Here is a 15,356-nt window from a genome sequence, read left to right as displayed (position 1 = left end):
ATACTACAGTCAGGCCTTTCTTTCTTTCTTTTTTTTTTTTAATAACTAAACACAACACAGGCTTAGGGTTTAAGCTGCTCCAGCAGTGTTTACCTTGGGCTCTTTCATTCACTCACTATTGGGAAAAGCAAACCATCGCCTTTTTAGCTATTGTTCTCAAATTGGCCTGCTGTGTTTTCCACTGAATATCTACCGGTTATTTTGTTGTTCTCCTGTCTTAGGTCCATCAGATTGTATGCCATTACTTTCTCCTTTTACTCACACAGATGCCTGTGTGTTTCTGTGGCTATTGGTGGTTTGTCTCCATCTACTTGGATTTTAAGATCTGTGAGAATAATTTGTCATGATGTTTTGTTATAAACATTGTTGATGGGTTTTTGGTTTTGTTATCTAGTTGCTCTGCCTGTTTTTGTGTGGAGACTATTAATAGAGACTAGCAAACTATGTTCCTTCCACCACCATTTTCTCGGATTCCCTATCTATTATTTAGATTTCAGTCTTATTAACTTTACCATATTTGCTACATTTATTTTTCAAGTATTTAAAAGTAAATAGCCACAGACATTGTTTCAATTTCCTCTGAAATATTTTAGCAGGTATGTCTTAAATAAAAAGACATTTTTCTCAACAAAAATCATCATACCACTGCCACACCTGAAAAACTAACAATAATTTTCCAATTTCATCATCTCACACTCAGCCCATACCTAGATTCCTCTTTTGTCCTGACAATAGCTTTTAGAAGTGGGATTTTTTTCAAACCAGTTTCCTTATGTTGCAAGAGTCCTTCAAGTATCTCTTAATCAAGGACGATCTTCATGATAAACCTTTTTTTCTTTTATTTTTAGATTATGATATTTTCTCTATGAAATTAAAGAGTAGTACATTTTGTTTTAGAGAGTAGTGCATTTAAGGAAATCGATATCCAGAAAAGATAAGACCATCAAAAATTCTCGTCTTCCATAACTATATTCCACCCTTCAGAGTATATGCCATTGTAATTTGTGTTAAATATTTCAAAAGTAAGTAGTGAAAATAATGTATTAATAAAATTCTTTGTGCCTATCATTTAGCTTCAACAATCATTGACTAACTACCCTTCTAGTTTTCATCAATTCTTCTACACTCCATTTAAGTGACTATAATTTAAACATTTTGGATTACATCTTTTCCAATGTCCTAGGCAGATGTCACATGATACCGATGACATTATCCTAGGGAAACACATGAGAATGTACCAAGTAATACCTTGTGACTGTCACTAGAAATACAGTGGAGAGTAAAAACAAAGTTAAAGGTCATATCTATCACCAACATTGCACTCAGATATGATTGTGCCTACCAACTTTCAAAAGACATTTTGGGGACAACCATGAACATTTGCTTCTAGGCCTGGGATGAATTTTTAAAATCTTGTTAGTCTTGTTGGATATTATAATAAGAGTTTAGGATTTCTAAGAAAATACCTTTAAGTTGTGGATATGCATTCTGAGTGTTTGAATGTGAAATATTAGCAGCCCTGGACTTATCTTACAAAGGGCTAAGTCCACTGAGGGTCCCTCCCCTCTATTTCCAGGTGACTCTGGCCTTTTCCTCACTTCTCCCTCACTCTCAGAAAATTTTAATTCTGGTTTTCGCCTTTACTGGGCAGTCCAACTCAAAGAAGATAGAAAAGTTTTTGGATACTTATCTGGTAGGGTAAATACCATGATCCTGGAGGTGGTTTTCCCAGGGTGAGGCTTGTCTATTGCACTCCAAATGTGCCGACCCCTGAGATTTCTGCAAATATGGGAAACTTGACTGCATAATTTGTGGTAGTAGGGGACTGTGTTCATGCTTTCCCCTGGTCTTTAAAAAACCCAAAAAAAGAAGTATTTCTGAAGATGGTGGAAAAGCTGCAGGATGGTCACGTGTCTCCTGGTGCCTGAGTCAGGGTGAGGTTTGGGGACAGGGTACAGAGACAGCCTTTATGAGGAAATTATCCAATTTTGCTTTTATTTTACAGCTTAATTATTTGAACTGTAAAATAAATCACATAATGGCTCAGAATTCAATTAGTTAGATGAGATAAAAAGCAAATTATTTCTCTAAAATCCTGTCTCCCATTTGCCTTTTCCACAGGCAGGTGGGTAATGACTGTTATTAGATAATTTGTGTTTTTTCCAGAGATATTTTGTATATACTCAAGTGGTAGAAAACAACGTAGAGGGGTTTACACTTGCTTCTTGTTGTTGTGCTATGTCATGGAGATGCATGTGCCTAGAGTCCATAGCATAGCTGGGGCAAAGGAGTTCTTCCAAGCTCCTTCTCAGTTTCAAATGCTGTGGGCAGTCGGCCAAAACCAGGTAAATAGGAATTCTGACACCCTTTCCAAGATTAGGCCTGATGCCTGGGCAAAAATTAGGTAGAGAGGCCACAGGACAGCAACCGCAGGAACCACCCTAACCGTCTCAGGAAAACAAAACGCCTCAGGGTAGCAGTGTTCAAAGTTATTATTGGCACCGCAGAGGTCATATAATCTAGTTAGTGACTTCAAAAATCCAAAGTCTGAGCTCATAACTCTGGAGACTGTGGGTTCCGTAAGCTTGGCCCTGGGCAGATGTAGCGATGAGGACACCTAGTTCCTCCCTTAGAGGTAATTGCGGATCCTGCCTAAAAAGCAAGCATTTTAAGGCCTCAGTATTATTTATAGATGGAAAGTAGAATTTTCCTTATATTTCCATGCTTTAAATTTTTTTTTCTCTAAGTTATTGATAGAGTTTCCATACTTAAAAAATCCCATCCTAGAGGCAAAATCATAGGTCTGTATCCTGCAGGCAGAACCCTGGCTTACAGAAATAGCTGGGTGCTTGACACGCAGAGGTCACTGGGGGAGTTGGCAGCAGGGTACAGGAATAGTTAGGATATTTTTCCTCAAGTTTGTCTTCCCCGGCTTTGTGCTAATGATCATGGAGTCAGATAGGTAACATGAGGAATGCTTCTCAGTCCAAATAATTGAAACTAGGAAACCTGTGAGAAAACTGAGAGAAGACTGTAGCAAAAGTCCTCCAAAGGGCAGTGTGCTTTCCTTCACTGGAGGGCTTGCAAGCTGCCATTTGACATGCAGGTGGCAGCATTTTTCCTTTTGTCTAATGAAGCCAATCCCATAGTCACAGATTGGTCCTGTTTTCCCCAGTACCCACTAGCGGATTTTAATAGGGTGAGGCTACAGAAAGATCTCTATTGGTTTCTAACAACACCCATAGAAAATTTCAGAAACCCTCTCTTGGTTTATAAGGCCCTGTAGGGTCTCCCTTCACTCTACCTTACATAGTGCTACTCTCCTCTAGCTCACTGTATATCCTCCCTGTCCCCTGAAACATGTACTTCCCACATCCCTAGCTCAGGGTGTTTGCGTTAGCTGTTCCCTATGTCTGGAAAGGTCCCCATACCCTCTCTCCTTGGAAGCTATAGAGTTTGCTCATCTTCCTTATTTGTGGCCTAGGAAGCTCTCTGTACTTAAAGAAACACCTTCCACTTCTATCTCCCTATGCCTTGTGTTGTTTTATTTTTTACCACACAGTTACCATCTCCTAACATGATGTCAAATATTGCAATCTGTTTCTCTGTTTACTGTTTTAATTCTGTCACCCATAACAGAAGCCCACAAGATTCCGCACATGTTTTGTGACACAGCAGACACTCAATAATGCATATTCAATGAAAGCAGGATAGACACCGTGCCAGCACTTACTCCATCGCCACCTGCTTTTGAGATCTGGCTGTCTCCAACTCAATCTCTCTTTTCCTTCACAGCAGAAAATCTGGATATGAAGATTGAGAACTTGCTTAACTGAGTTACAGTAACAGTTTTTAAAATGTGAGTTTAGGGACTAAGCTAGCTGGCTTAGCTCGGAGAGAAAGGCCTGGGCTTTGATGACTCTGCATCTTCATCTGTGGAATCTGGAGGTACCTGTTACATTTTGAGAGGGAGTGGAGAGCTGAGTGCTTTGCTTACTCCATAGCTCTCTTTCTCTTCTCTGGGCCAGTGAAACAAAAAGCCAGTGAAGAGGTAAGAGAGACTTGTGCCCTCTGGGAGTCTAAACAGAAGGAAGTAGATTCATGTAAATGATGCAAGAAGAACACAATAAAGTTCCATTATATGTCTGAACCCTAAATCCCCTGCTGTCCCTAAACCCTGGAATCCAGATACTTAGATTTTTCAATATGGCTCCCAAAGCCCACTTGGGTACGCTGCTATATATTTAACTTCAACTTCTATCTCTCACCCTTCTCCCACTTTGATGACAACAAAACACTAACAGAGCACACTCCCACCTCAAGAGCTTAAAAAAACTTTTAGGTTCAGTGTTACATGTGCAAGTTTATTACACAGGTAAACTCATGTCAAAGGGGTTTGTTGTATGAATTATTTCATCAACCAGGTATTAAGCCCAGAACTGAATAACTATCTTTTCTGCTCCTCTCTTTCCTCCCATCCTCCACTCTCAAGTAGACTCCAATGTCTGTTGTTCCCTTCTTTGTGTTCATGAGTTCTCATTTAGCTCACACTTATAAGTGAGAACGTGTGTATTTAGTTTTCTGTTCCTGGTTCGTTTGCTAAAAATAATGGCCTCCAGCTCCATCCATGTTTCTTCAAAAGACATGATCTTGTTCTTTTATATGGCTGCATAGTATTCCAGAGTGTATATGTACCATATTTTCTTTATCCTATCTGTCATTGATGAGCATTTAGGCTGATTCCATGTTTTGCTATTGTGAATAATGCTGCAATGAACATACATTGTGTCTTTATGGTAGAATGATTTATATTTCTCTGGGTATATACCCAATAGTGATATTGCTGGGTCAAATGATCTGTTTTTAGCTCTTCGAGGAATAGCCATACTGCTTTCTACAATGGTTGAAATTTATACTCCCACTGATAGTGTATAAGTGTTCCCTTTTCTCCACAACCTTGCCAGCATCTGTTATTTTTTGACTTTTAATTAATAGCCATTCTGACTGCTGTGAGATGGTATCTTATTGTGGTTTTGATTTGCATTTCTCACATGATCAGTGATATTGAGCTTTTTTCTCCCCCATATTCTTGCCTACTTTTGGAATTGTATGTTCATGCTCTTTGCCCACTTTTTAATGGGTTTGTCTTTCTCTTAAAATGTAAGTTCCTTACAGGTACTGGATATTATATCTTTGTCAGAAGCAGTTTGCAAAATTTTTTTCCCATTCTGTAGGTTGTCTGTTCAAAATCTCTTAAGATTAATTAGATCTCACTTGCCAATTTTTGCTTTTGTTGTGTTTGTTTTTGGTGTCTTTCTCATGAAACTTTTGCCCATTCTTATGTCCAGTATGGTATTGCCTTGGTTGCTTTCCAGGGTTTTTATGGTTTTGGGATTTACATTTATGGTTTTGGGGTTTACATTTAAGTGTTTAATCCATCTTGAAGTAATTTTTTAAATATAGTGTAATGAAAGTGTCCAGCTTCAGTTTTCTGCATATGGCTAGCCAGTCATCATGGCACTATTTATCGAATAAGGAAACTTTTCCCCATTGCTTGTTTGTGTCAGTTTTGTTGAAGATCAGATGGATGTAGGTGTGTAGCCTTATTTGTGGGCTCTCTATTCTGTTTCATTGCTCTATGTGCCAATTTTTGTTGTTGTTGTTGTTGTTGTTTTTTCCAGTACCATGCTGTTTTGGTCACTGTAGCCCTGTAGTATAGTTTGTTTGTTTGATCTAGGGATGGAGTCTTGCTCTGTCACCCAGGCTGGAGTGCAGTGGTGCAATCTTGGTTCACTTTAACCTCCACCTCCCAGGTTCAAGCAATTCTCATGCGTCAGCCTCCTGTGTAGCTGGGATTACAGGCAAGCACCACACTCCCAAATAATTTTCAAATTTTTAGTAGAGACAGGGTTTCACCCTGTTGGCCAGGCTGTTCTCAAACTCATGACTTCAGGTTATGTGCCCAGCTCAATCCGCCCAAAGTGCTGGGATTATAAGCATGAGCCACAGCACCTGGCCCCCTGTAGTATAGTCTGAAGTTGGGTGACACAATGCTTCCAGCTTTGTTCTTTTTGCTTAGGATTGCCTTGGCCATTGGGGCTTTGTTTTGGTTCTGTATGAATTTTAAAATAGTTTTTTTCTAGTTCTGTGAAGATTGTCATTGGTAGTTTGATAGGAATAGCATTTACTCTATAAATTGCTTTGGGCCATAAGGCCATTTTAATGATACTGATTCTTCCTACCTATGAGCATGGGATGCTTTTCCATTTGTTTGTCTCCTCTGATTTCTTTGAGAAGTGTTTTGTAATTCTCACTGTAGAGATCGTTCACCTCCCTTGTTAGCTGTATTTCTATTTTATTCTTTGTATGGCTATTATGAATGGGATTGCCTTCCTGGCTCTCAGCTTGGTTGCTGTTGGTGTATAGTAATGCTAGTGATTTTTGTACATTGATTTTGTATCCTGAAACTTTGCTGAAGTTGTTTATCAGCTGAAGGAGCTTTTGGGCTGAGACTATAAATTTTTCTAGATATAGGGTCATGTAGTCTGCAAACAAGGATAGTTTGACTTCCTCTCTTCCTTTTTGGATGCCCTTTCTTTCTTTCTCTTGCCTGATTGCTCTGGCTAGGACTTCCAATACTATGTTGTATATGAGAGAGTGCATCCTTGTCTTATGCCAGTTTTCAAGGGGAGTGCTTTCAGCATTTGCCCATTCAGTATCATGTTGCCTGTGGGTTTGTCATAGATGGATCTTATTATTTTGAAGTATGTCCCTTCAATATTTAGTCTATTGAGAGTTTTTAACATGAAGAGGTGTTCAATTCTACTGAAAGCCTTTTCTGCACCTATTTAGTAATCATGTGGTTTTTGGCTTTGGTTTTGTTTATTGATGAATCACATGTACTGATTCACATATGTCTGGAACACCTTGCATCCCAGGGATAAAGCCTATTTGATTATGGTGGATGAGCTTTTTGATGTGCTGCTGGATTCTGTTTGCGAGTAATTTGTTGAAGATTTTTGCATCGATGTTAATCAGGATATTGGCCTGAAGTTTTTGTTGTTGTTGTCTCTTTGCCAGGTTTTGATATCAGGATGATGCTGGCCTCATAGAATGAGTTCAGGAGGAGCCACTCCTCTTCAATTTTTGAAAGAGTTTCAGTAGAAATGGTACCAGCTTTTCTTTCTACACCTGATACAATTTGGCTGTGAATCTGTTGTGTCCTGGGCTTTATTTGTTGGTAGTCTATTTATTACTGATTCAATTTCAGAGCTCATTTTTGGTCTCTTCAGGGAATCAATTTCTTTCTGGTTCAGTCTTGAAAGGGTATACGTCTCCAGGAGTTTATCTGTCTCTTCTGGGTTTTCTAGTTTGTGTGCACAGAGGTGTTTGTAGTAGTTTCTGATGGCTATTTTAATTTCTGTGGGGTCAGTGGTAATATTCCCTTCATCATTTCTAATTGTGTTTATTTGGATCTTCTCTGTTTTCTTCCTTATCAGTCTTCAAGGACTTTTTATTATGTTTCCCCTGTCTGTAGTGCTCTTCACCCATGATAGTCTAGATATCCTCTCATTGCCACTAGTAATCTGGCTCTCAGCTCAAACCTCACCTGCTTCTAGAGATCTTAACTTACCTTCCCATATACAACATAGTACCTGGCCCTCCGCATCTGATCACTTCCCATTCCCTTTTTCTTGCTTGATTTTTTTCCTTTATAGCCCTTATCTTCACCTGACTACATATAGTTACATCTTTGTTATCATATCTCTCCTACATAATTTAAGGTTTTTTGTAAAACCAGGTTTATTCTGCACCATATTCACACTACCATTTGTAAATGCCAGAGCCTTTGAGCACTTATAGGTACATGGGCACACAAAAGAGAAAGGGCTAGATTCAGAGTGACCTTCACTAGGTGAAGAAGATGAGATAGAAGGAAGAAACTTAGGCCTCTCTTGGGTCTGTATAAGACCTTTTATGTGACATCAGAGAAATCCCTTCCACAAAATTGGAGTTATGGAGGCAGAGTAGGGTGTGGTCCCTAAGGTTTGAGAATGTCACTGTTTTTTTAATGTTTGTTTGTTTTGTTTTTTGTTCCAGTGAATGCAGAACAGCTGAGCCTAGAGGTGGTCTTGAGGAAAAATCAAGGTATCTAACAGCCATGCTCTCCCTCTTTCTGTGCTTCTGCCCTCACCATACGATGAAAGCTAAGTTCTCTGTACTAGACAGAGGGATCTTGTTGAAACATAAATTAAGTCACATCTCTTTTACAGTAAAAACCTCTTCCTACCTCCCACCTCACTCATAGTAAACGCAGATGTCCTGTCAATGAGCTGCAACCAAGATGTTTAGTCCCTTTCCATTTATTTCCTTTTTTACCACTTTTCTTGGCTAAGACTACCCAGTCATGTTGCTAGCTTCCTCACTATTCCCAGACATTGGCCAGACACATTCCAAAGCCTCTGAATTTGCCATTAACTGAAACACTTTACTACTGATAGTAATAATTTTCATAAATTATGACATAGTTACTTGTATGGTAATGAAGTTAGTATCTCCCCCAACTAGTCTGTTGATTCCCTAATAGAAAATAACACTACCCATTCTTTTCTGTTTTTAACCAACCTAAGCCCAAAGTCTGACATGTAATATAGGAATTGAATATATGGACTAAAGGAATTGAATCAATTACTAGCAAAATGAACAATTATTATTTTTTAACCCCTACTGTCTGAGAAAAATAGCAAGAGAAAACCAAGGTAAAAAATAGAGAAAAGACATAGGGATCCAGCCAGGCCAAAACCAGGTAGGAACTTATGGGTAGCAGTATCTAGTTCAACTAACTATCTCTTTATCCATTCAACCATCCAGTCAGCCTAGCAGCCATATATCGACCCACTATTCCATCCCTTCCTCTCTCTGTCCATCCAATCCCTCCACTTTTCCATTCCTCCACTCTTTGCAACTAACCATTCATTCACACAACTGTCTACCCACCACCCATTCATCTAATCAACAATTAACCCAACCATCTATCCATTCATTCATCCATGCATTCATTTCATCATCCATCCTTTGTCTATCCACTATCAATACAGTCATCTATACAACTCTTTATCTGTCCATTTATTCATCCAAAAATTAATGCCATCATCCATCCAACCATTGATTTATTCATCCATACATCCTTTGACTCATTTATTTCTTCATCTATCCAGCTGTATGATCACCCATCCATTCATTCAAGCATGTGTTTATCATCTCTCCGAGCTGTCATCCAGCCATTTACTCATCCAACTATACATCCATAAATACATCCAACATCCAAAGATAGAGACAAAAAAATGAGCACCCTAGACTTTTTTTAGAAGACCACCTTTGTTTTGTATTTGTGGGTGTGTATTGTGTTGTGTGTAAAATAATCATAGAACAAATTGCTCCTTTCTGATAGACAAAGAGTTCCTTTTTTTTTTTTTGCCAGCTTGTGGAAGACAGAAACAGCAGCAGGTACTCACAGACTGCTCTGGAACCTTAGAATTCTGTTCAGTTCATACAAATATGTTGCAATTATGCCAGACCCCTTGCTATGTGCCAAGACCAACAGGATGAATAGATGCAGGTTTGTCCTATTGGGGCCCAATCTGTGTGACAGGAACTCTGGAGGTTGGAACCAGGATTCTTTTAATTAGTTTAGCATCTTCCACTTCATAATTTGCACAAGCCCAATTATTCCTGTGAGTTCTCACAGGGCCTCCTTGGTTCCTCTTTCCATAGAGACACAGAGAATCTTTCTGATGCAATGCAAGGCATAGGAAAGTGAGGCTCAGAGGTAAGAGGCCCCTCCCTGCCTTGCTTACTTCCACAGAGAAGCTGATGATAAAACAACAGGTAAAGTAGGAGGACTTGTAGAGTCAACTGAACCAGCTGTTCTATGGAAACATCCACTATGAGTTCAGCAAAGCACTCTTTCACAGCACAGTGAAGGGAAGCTGAACGGAGAAATTGAGGGATGGAATGATGACTCCAAAATCCTTGTGGCTGGCCATCCAAAAAGTGGTTTGAGGAAGAGAACAGAAAGGTGAAGGAGGTCCTGGGTCCTGGAGGCAGCTTTCAAGCAATACCAGCAACTGCAGCATAAGCACCAGGAGTGGGCAGGAGCTACCTCCATAAGAGGCTGCCTATGGGGGAAACAGGACAGTTGAACCCAGCTCTCACCTGGAAAATCTGTCCCTGGGATCCTCAGACATACAAATTTTCTTTATCTCCCTCTATATGAAATCCTTCCTCTCCTCTTATTCCTCTTCCTGCTCTTTCTGCTCCTTTTCCTCTGCCTCCAAATATTCCCCTTCTCCACTTCTAATCCTTCCTCATGTTCCTTTCTTCCTTCTCCTTCTATTCTCTCTTTACACTGTCATTCAACTCCCCTCTTCCCTTTTCCTTTCTTTCCCTTCCTCCTATTCTTTTCCTTCCCTCCTCTTTCCCCCCTCCTTTCCTCCTTCTCCTCTTTTCCTTTTCTTTCTTCTTCTCATCCCCTTCTTCTCTCTTCTTTCTCCCTTTTTTCCTATCTCTTCTTTATCTAACCCTTCATTTCCCTGCTCCTTCTCCTCAATCTTACCTTACATCCAGAATTATGGCAGAGACAAGCTGGATATTGAGTTCCTCTCATAAACTTATGTCATCTCAGAAGAAGGGTCCAGCATTGAAGAAGTAGGGAGGATGATGAAAAAGGAGGGAGGAAGATAGAAGAAAATGGAGATAGTAGGGGTTTTAAACTCTAAATGGAGGGTTCCCGTGAAGGGGGAGGCAAGCAAGTATGGGGTTGCTATACAGGAGCAGAAGAGCCCATGAAAACCTTTCCAAACATTTTGTCTGGAAGGGGCATTTCCTACAAGGGGCATACACAGCTAGTACACAGGCACTGAGGTGGAGCCACTGAGGCAGTGAAATTGCAGGGAGGTACTGGCTGAAGGGTATATGTGTTAGAGCAGTGGTCCCCAACCTTTTTGGCACCAGGAACCAATGAAACTGTTCTACCTCAGATCATTAGGCATTATTTAGATTCTCATAAGGAATGTGCAACTTACATCCCTTGCATGCGCAGTTCACAATAGGGTTCATGCTGCTATGAGAATCTACTGCCACCGCTGATCTGACATGAGGCAGAGCTCAGGTGGTAATTCTGGTTCACTCACTAGTCACTTCCTGCTGTGCAGCCCCGTTCCTAACAGGGCACCGACTGGTACCAGTCTGTGGTCCGGGCATTGGAAACCCCTATGTTAGAGTTTAAGGAGACCCACACACCCTAGAATCCAAGGTCCCTGTTCCACAACTCTCTCACCTGTAGGTAGAACACCTTCCATAGACCATACAGGAGTCCCCTCCAGGACCCTAGGAGACCAACTTAGAAAAGGCCTCAGGAAGGGCCACATACCTACCTAGGAAGGAAGGAAAATAACTTTATTTAAATGTAGTCAGAAAATGCACCCCAGAGGAAGTTAATAAACTTTAAGATTTAATGTACACTTAGGACTTTGTTCACGCTCACGAAGATTCATGAGTGAATAATCTTTTATCTGCATGTTTGTACACATGTCCATTTATGTCCTCTGGAATAAATTGTTGAAGGGACATGGTTGATTCGATGGTCCTGCATATTTAACCTTTGATACAACTACCAGGAGTTTATGAGAGTGACCCTTTCACCACATCTACACTAGTTAAACATTTTTGCATATATGTGCCATCATCAGCTCTTTTCTACAGGTGAACAAATGCTCCCAGAGGTTTAGCAACAATCATTACTCAGCTGGTTAATGGCAGAGCCATAGTTTTTACCATAGAAATGTTTGTTCCCAGAGCCAGTGACCTTAATTGAAATTCTGACTATCATCATTCCTTACTACCCTGAATACCTGGATCTACTATTATTTAAATACTTCATCTTTATTTCCATGATCTACCAACCAGGTTTGGGATTAACAGAGCAAAAACAAAACAAAACTAAAAGGCTACATAGGTTTTAGCCTCTGTGCAAGAGTTTTTCTGTACTGATGGTAATTTTGCTTGTTAAAGTGACAAAAACAAGAAAACCAAGCCATCTTGCTGATCAATGAGGTGGGGTGTCCTTTTTATAATTTGGCTTAATGAATCAGGTTTTATAGAAGGGGTTCTGCTACTGTTTTTCCTGTGATGTGAAAAAGTTCCTCAGGGTCCTTCTGTCTCGTCTGGACTCTTTGTCTTGCTGCCTCATCACTAGATCTTTGCCACTGACCCCTGCCACTGTCCTTCATGATATTCCTCCTCAGGGAACTTTGGTTCTAGTCTGGTGACTGCCTCAGCCATTAGCACTCAGACCTCAGTGGAGGAAATCCTGCTGTCTTACCTCTACCTCTTTACTCCAGGCATGGATTTGGGGCTTTCCCCGATTTCTCATTGCACAATGTATTAGTCTGCTTCCAATACTTCTGATAAAGATATATGCTAGACTGGGTAATTTCTAAAGAAAAAGAGGTTTAATGGACTCACAGTTCCACGTGGCTGGGGAGGCCTCAAAATCATCACAGAAGGCGAAAGGCACGTCAAAGAGACAAAATGAGAGCCAACTGAAAAGGAAACCTTATAAAACCATCAGATCTCATGACACTTATTCACTGCCATGAGAACACTATGGGGGAAACTGCCCCCATAATTCAATTATCTCCCACCTGGTCCCTCTCCACAACATGTGGGAATTATGAGAGCTGCAATTCAAGATGAGATTTGGGTGGAGACACAGCCAAACCATATCGCACAGCAAAAACCAAGCTGTAATATTTAATGGGATTTTATTGAAACTTCTTGAACTGTGGGAGAGAAGTGTAACACAAACACTAGATCTTACAACCATACATAGACCTCAGATCCATTCTTCTGAAATCCCTTACTATGCTAGTTTCCTGCCTAACTCCCGGCCCGCCTCCAAATGGTGAGCAGCAGTTTACCACCCCCACCACCAGAATTTTCTATAAGCATTTCCAGCTCAGAATCATAACCAAACTTACTACCAGCCCAAAAGAGAGTGTTGGAAAACTTTTCCTTTATTTCAGTCTAAGAAGGGGAAGTTCTACAGTGCCCTCATTTTAGGCCTTAGAACCTACCTTCATCAAGAATCTTTTATAGGGAACCATTCTTCTTTTTCAGAGGAAACCTTATCCAGATACATAGGAGGTGATTTGATAAGACAGTTGCGAATTACTCTGAACATTTATTTTCCTATGCTGTGGTTATTACCACTCTTACATAACATGAAACAAAGTTGTGTCACATTTTTCTTTTGGGCTTCTACATAAATGCCAGGTGCTAAGCATATTTTCTTTCATTCATCTTCAGAGAAAATCAGAAGGCACATTAGTATTTACATTTTCTATACCCTTACTTCCCCAAAATAAGAAAAGAATCTGAGCATCTCTCCTGTCTTAGCCATTGGAGTGGAAGCAGTGAAACAGTAGTTATATGTCTGGGCTCTAGAGGGAAACTGCCTGGATAAAAATCCTGCTTCCACTATTTGTATGCTAAGTGATTGTCAGCATGTCACTGAACCTCTCTATCAGTGTCTTAATCCATAAAATTGAGTATAATACCTATGCCTAAACTAATAGGTGCCATGGATTGTTGACTAAAAGGAATGATGTGATAAAAACATTTAAGAAAGTGTTTGTTTGTTTCATGGTAAATGTTCAGTAATATTAGCTATCTGTGAGTCACTGATTACCATGTCTCAAATCTGTCATATTTCAGATTGTCAGGATTGCAGCAGCATCTCCATACCTCTTAGGATTTGTATGACAAGTGGACACTAGTTTATTCAGTCCTTACACTTGTGATCTGTAGCCATGATAACCTCATAGGTAAGAGCTTCTTATATGAATATGTCCAAATGTTCAAGTCTAGGATAAATCTCCAGTATGTAAAAGGCATCCAATGGGTGTTCATGGTGGACAGGCGTACAAGATTGAGATCCCCAGTAAATACATCCTCTAAGTTTGAACTATCAAACCAAGGAGGATATTTGCAAAGAGTCTTTAAAACTTCAGAATAAAAGAAGTTATCATAGTTACAGAAAAAAAAATCAGTCAGAAGATAAATATTTGTCCAGCCATGGAAACAATCATAGTCAATGCCCATTCTACTCCTACTTGCAAGGCTTTATTACTAAATATTGGACTATTTTATAGTCCATTATGATGCCATTAAACAGGTAAATGACAGGCAAATTTCAGGTTGGCTCTCCCTCATTCTTGGAATCTGTGAACTCACCATTAGACTGTTTTTACACTGAATTATCTTGTTGGACCCAGTAATCAGCCACTCATTAGGCACTTGCATTATCACCCTCCCCACCACCCCACACATCAATATGCCTCCTCTCTTGAAGAACTTTCCTTGACTGATTTATGATTGGAAGTATAACCCAGTGCTCAGCAATGCACCCTGAGGGGATGTTTGCTGTGGTTCTTTCTGGATTTCTCTGCTCCTAAGAAAGTGGTACAGTCAAAAAAAAAATCCTTTTTTTTAAATGGGTCAATTTAATATTATATAGACAATATATACACATAGACATGTAAGCATGTATACATAAAGTTACAGAAAGACACAAATACGTTATAGCATTGATTTTAAAATTTTAGCTGTGAGACTGTGAGACTCACTAGTTTAAAAGGACAGTGGAACTTAAACTGTGGCTTTGTAAATGGAAAAGGGTAAAGTTTACCAGTTCCACATGACCACAGCCATGAGTTTTAGAGAAAACAGGGTAGCAAATTTACATTTCAAAGCACACACAGAGAGATAATTAAAGTTTTCAAAAGAGTTTCTGTGTGTTACAGGAAGACAAAAAATAGATGTCAAGGTAACAAAATATCTTAGGAATTTACCATAGGATATTTCCCAACTTTTATTTTAGGTTGCGGGGGGGCGAGGGGGGGGCGGTGGGAGATAAATGTGCATGTTTGTTACATGGGTAGATTGCACAAAGAGACCAAATAATTCAGCTTCTGTGTATTGCCCCATCTGGATTTGAGGACTAGAAGTGCTGCAGTTATGCTCTAGTGCCATAAAGCCCAACAGCACAAAAGAAAAGCATCATGGCAAAAATCACAACTCAATGACATTTTCATTTGTGTGTGATGTATATCAATATCTACATTGGGCATATGAGCAGTTTTCTCAGAACTGTAAAACATCAGAGTTGAAATGCTCATTTGTTTTTCAGATTAAAATTCTGAAGCCTGGTCAACTGTGCCCCATAAGAATTCATTGACACTGTGTTTTAAATGTTGTGCTAGGGGTTTGAAGAACACAGAGATGATTCACACAAG

General features: G+C 39.7%; 1 non-coding gene across 1 annotated transcript; it reads left to right on the top strand.

Annotated features, from left to right (window-relative positions):
- The first annotated feature begins 1,682 nt into the window (after positions 1–1,682).
- On the top strand, positions 1,683–1,846 carry LOC119469794. Its single transcript, XR_005198634.1, has one exon. It is a non-coding gene; the product is annotated as a U1 spliceosomal RNA (small nuclear RNA).
- The last annotated feature ends 13,510 nt before the right edge of the window (positions 1,847–15,356 follow it).

Source organism: Cebus imitator, unplaced genomic scaffold (assembly GCF_001604975.1).
Source record: "Cebus imitator isolate Cc_AM_T3 unplaced genomic scaffold, Cebus_imitator-1.0 Scaffold844, whole genome shotgun sequence".
NCBI lineage: Eukaryota > Metazoa > Chordata > Mammalia > Primates > Cebidae > Cebus > Cebus imitator.
The sequence above is the reverse complement of the archived record's forward strand: the minus strand, read 5'-3'. Positions and strand labels throughout refer to the sequence as shown.